This window comes from Penaeus monodon, chromosome 8 (assembly GCF_015228065.2).
Source record: "Penaeus monodon isolate SGIC_2016 chromosome 8, NSTDA_Pmon_1, whole genome shotgun sequence".
NCBI classification, from domain to species: domain Eukaryota; kingdom Metazoa; phylum Arthropoda; class Malacostraca; order Decapoda; family Penaeidae; genus Penaeus; species Penaeus monodon.
Genome location: NC_051393.1, coordinates 1,171,760 through 1,176,296, shown reverse-complemented (window position 1 = coordinate 1,176,296; position 4,537 = coordinate 1,171,760). Strand labels below are relative to the sequence as shown.

Here is a 4,537-nt window from a genome sequence, read left to right as displayed (position 1 = left end):
AGTGATCGAGGGCTGAGTCCCAAGGTTGGGGAGTTCCCATCATTGGGTCCCAGTCTCCGCCTCCTAAGCCCCCCCACGACAACAACGGGCAAGGGATTGGGGGGGGCCATGATGCCTTTATAAATATAAAGAAAAGAAAAGAAAAATTTTCAAGGCTCTCTTATTCAACATGTCCATTTAACATATTTCCAATGTCTAGAACACAAGTTTTGTAGTTACTTATGTACTGATTAGGAATTCACCTCTTGTACATAAATATATATATATATATATATATATATATATATATTATTAGTTTAAAATTTTATATATATATATAATATATAAATATTATTTTTTTTTTTTTTTTTTTTTTTTTTTTTTTTTTTTTTCTCCAGTATTCTTTATTAACATTTATTAATATTTATTTAACATTCAGTATTCTAAATGGGATGAAAGAGAAAACACTTTTGTTTAAATTTATTTTTAATAAATTTTCACTGGCATAAAATTATTGCTCATATCCAAATATGAGCTTTCATGTGGTAGGAATGTCTTGCAGTATGAACGGCACACCAAATCCAAAGCACGAATACAATATACTTTTGTTTCTAATACAAAGCTTTATATTATCATATAATGGCTTAAAATCAATCATTTCCCTTTTGTGCATCCTGGGTGGTCATTTGAGCTCAACTCTCAACTTTTAGACCTTCAATCTTTTTCATCAGTATGGACAACTTATCCTCGACTTCTTTCAGAGGTTCTTGAACTGATTCTGATATTTCTCCTGTGATGGCATTTACCTGGCCTCGGCGAGCACCAGTTACAGCTCCACGCACAGACATTTTAACTGAATTTAGGTCAGCCATTGCTGCCTTTGGTGCAACACATTCAGAGGATTCCATGACTGCATCTAGGAGGTATGAAGCACGGTGTAAGGCAGCTACCACAGATAAAGCATCTTTTTCCCAACCAATCTTTTGTGTAGTAGCTGCAAGAGATTTCTTGAAATGTTGCATAGCTAAGTGACGTGTCTCAGTGCTGGCTTCAGGATGGGCTTGTGTCAGGACACCGTAGAGATACCACAGTTCAGGGTGTGTGGGAACTTCACTTGTAAGGCGGCCTAGCAACTCTGAGCACTTCTTGAAAAGTCCTTTTACTTCTCTCCCTTCAGGGTCTTTATCATCATCCACAATGGCTTTCACTACCCGGCCTAAATCTGGGTATCAACATGGCGTTCCTTTAGACGCAAAATTCTATTGTAGGCATTCAGAGCCTGAGTCATATAACCAAGGGATGTGCTGACTAACATAAAGTTGTCCCACAACCGCCAATTATCCATTCTACAACGCAGTGCCTCCTGGAGGGACTTCCATGCCCTGTGTTTCTGATTTAGCTTAAGGTAAGCCTGACTCATATTGTTCCAAACTTCAAAACTGTCTGGTTCTAAGACACTACATCTTCTGTAAGCCTGGGCACACTTTTCCCAGTCTTCAATTTGCATGGCACAATAGGCTAATCTCTGCCAAACTGGGAACTGTAACTTGTTGATTTCAACACTCTTCTCATAATGCACAGTAGCATTTTTGTAGTCTTTCCTAACATAATAATAATTTCCAAAACATCTCTGTGCCCTTCCACTCCTATGGTTGGACATTTCCCAAGCTTTTTTGTAGCATTCAATATCATCAGTAGCATCTCCTAACAAGCACCACAACTTTGGAGTTTCCTCTTTATTCAACTGACTCCTAATGATTTCAGCTGATCTTTGACGCATCTGCAGCTCATTATAGCACGTGATGACATCTTCCCACAGCTGTAGTCTTTCAAACACCTCCAAGGCTGTTTTAAAAACAAACCTAGTCTAAAAGCATCTTGGCCAATTCTTGCTGTATTTTCCACTGAGGGGTTACAAGTGATGTGTGCAAAAGCTTAAGTCTCCCTATACCTGGAGGGTTTATTCTCTGTTTACTGCAGCCTCCAGTTCCTCGACCTGGTTCAGAGAACCTCCATGGCTCTAGACTGACGATCTCTCCCCTTGACGAAAAAAAAAGCTGACATTTGGAGATTTTCCAGTTCTTTGGGATGAAGGAGTGCACAAGGGAAAGCCTTTGTTTCTTCGAAATTGTAGATCTCAGCTGCGCCCTTTTTTTTAGGGGAAATTTATAGCCAGTAACAGTTTTGTTCTTTTGGTTTTAAAATAGGAATAACATCCTCATCTGTATCCTTAATTTAAATCTGGAAGAGGGTATCATCTTTCAGAAAAAATCCTTAGGCAAGCCCAACAGGTAAAGACGGCCCCCGGGAAAAGTTCCCCTCCATAAATTGGGCGTCCGGAAACTCTCCCTTCAAAAACCCCCCGGGCTTAATTCTCCCTCTGCCACTTGGTTCGTTTGCCAAGTGCCCCCTCAAAGTATTTTTACCTCAGTGCATCCGCGCTTTTGGAAGTGACCCCCTGCTCTTCCTACATCATGGGTTAGGGTGAAGATGACCCTTCCAGGTGTGAGAGCATTTAGGTCCTTGAGATGTTTTGCTAAACAAGTCTGGTTTGTTCTCTATTTGATTGAGGGGCTTGAAGCAAAAAATTTCATACAGTGTGGAAACGTTCATTGCTACCAACTGATGAAAGAGTGAAAGGACCACCACCAATTATGTTGGGCCGTTGAAAGGGAAGAACGCATTCTGTCAAAAAATTTAGCCAGAAGGAATACTCAGGGCCCATGCAGCAAATTATAAACCCCTTTCTGTATCACCTACAAACCCCTAAGGGCTTCCTGTCTGACCTCTTCTTCTTCTTCCCCCGGGAATGAGCCCAGGTAACAAAACTTGAGTGGCCCAAATAAGAGGCCAGTAAAGTTATTTTGTGCAAACAGCTGAAGCGATGAATGAAATACAAAGCAAAATGTGTTCTATGAGTGACGATCCACTGTCACTGAGATAAGAAGACAATGTGGACCTGTAAAAGTTCGTGACAGAAAATGTGGCTTCCTTCTTTATCTGCACTGGCCCCCAGTGCCTGCTGACATTCTTGGTCTTTAAGAGCTGCTACAAGCTTCCCCTGACAAACTGCCACATTCGCCAACTCACCTGAAAAAGAAAAAATCTGTTTGGAATTGCAATAACATTTTTTAAAACTAAAATCAATAGAACTAAAAAAAGTACGAAATAATGAAAATAAATAAAAAATAAAAAAATAAAAAAAATAAAAATAAATTTTGAATTGAATTTTTTATGTTTTCAATAAAACTAATATTTTTAATGAGTGTGTGTGTTTTGTGTGTGTGTGTGGGGTGTGTGTGTGTGTGTGTGTGTGTGTGTGTTGTGTGTGTGTGTGTGTGTGTTGGGTGAGCGTGTTTCCCTGTGTGTGCGCGCGCGGGCTGTTACCGTTGTGTGCATGTTTACCGTTGTGTGCATGTGTTACCGTATGTGGTGTGTGTGGTGTGTGTTGGTGTGTTTGTGGTGTGTGTTGTGGGGGTGGTGTGTGTGTGTGTGTGGTGGTGGTGTGTTTGTGCGCGTGCGTTGCTGTTTTGGGTGTGGGGGTTGGGCGTGGGGGGCGGGGTGTGCATGTGTGCGTCGTGTGTGTGTGTGTGGCAGTCATAGCTGTGTGTGTTGGGGATGCATACATACATACAAACAAATTTTATGATATGTGTTGTTTAATATATATATTATATTAAAATATTATAATATTTATATATAATATATATAATATTTATTATTATATATATATATAATATTACTATTATATTTTAATATATATATATATTAAAATAAAATATTATATATTATATATAATATATAATATTATAATTAAAATATATATTATATATATATATTAAAATATATATATATATAATTTTAAAATATAAAATGATGTATTTGTCACTGATCTTGAACAATGTGTGGTATTAGGGAAATTCTGAAGTATCCAAAAAAGGTATATCTAAACCGTTTTAGTGAACACCTCTAATACAAAAAATTTTCATGTTAGATTAGTAAAATAAAAAGTTGTAAACAAATATAATTCTCAATCACAATATCATTCCTCATAAAAATTAATATATTCCTGTGAAAAATATTATCGATAATACAATAAATGAGATTAATAGAAAATGTTAAATTTCTTGTAATACTTATAGTCTCCCCAATGTTGTAAAAATGCCCCATTGAAACACACAATGACATAATCTTCAAAAATTTTTCTGTATTTTAAAACAAATTCAAATGCGTATTTTGTAAGGGTTTTGGGGCATTTTTGTAGTTTAGTATATACGTTTGGGGAGAAACTTCGTTGTCAAGAAAAAAAAAGAAAAAAAAAAAAAAAAACTTTTTAAAATTTTTTATATGAAATTACATTAGCAAAACCATTTAATGGAACTCTAATATATGTAAACTAAACCCTTGCCCAATTTTTCACCCATTCAAAATCCCAACGCTATTTGTGTCCCCGTTTCATTTAAAAGGGTTTAAAATTAGCACAGAAATTTCAGTTTCAAGAGAATAGAAAAATAAAAACTGAAATGTAAAGGGAAAACATCAAAAAACAAAAAAAAAT

At 36.6% G+C, this 4,537-nt stretch overlaps 1 pseudogene; it reads right to left on the bottom strand.

The window, feature by feature from the left end:
• Positions 1 to 444: 444 nt before the first annotated feature.
• On the bottom strand, positions 445 to 4,167 carry LOC119576467 (annotated as a pseudogene).
• Between the last annotated feature and the right edge of the window lie 370 nt (positions 4,168 to 4,537).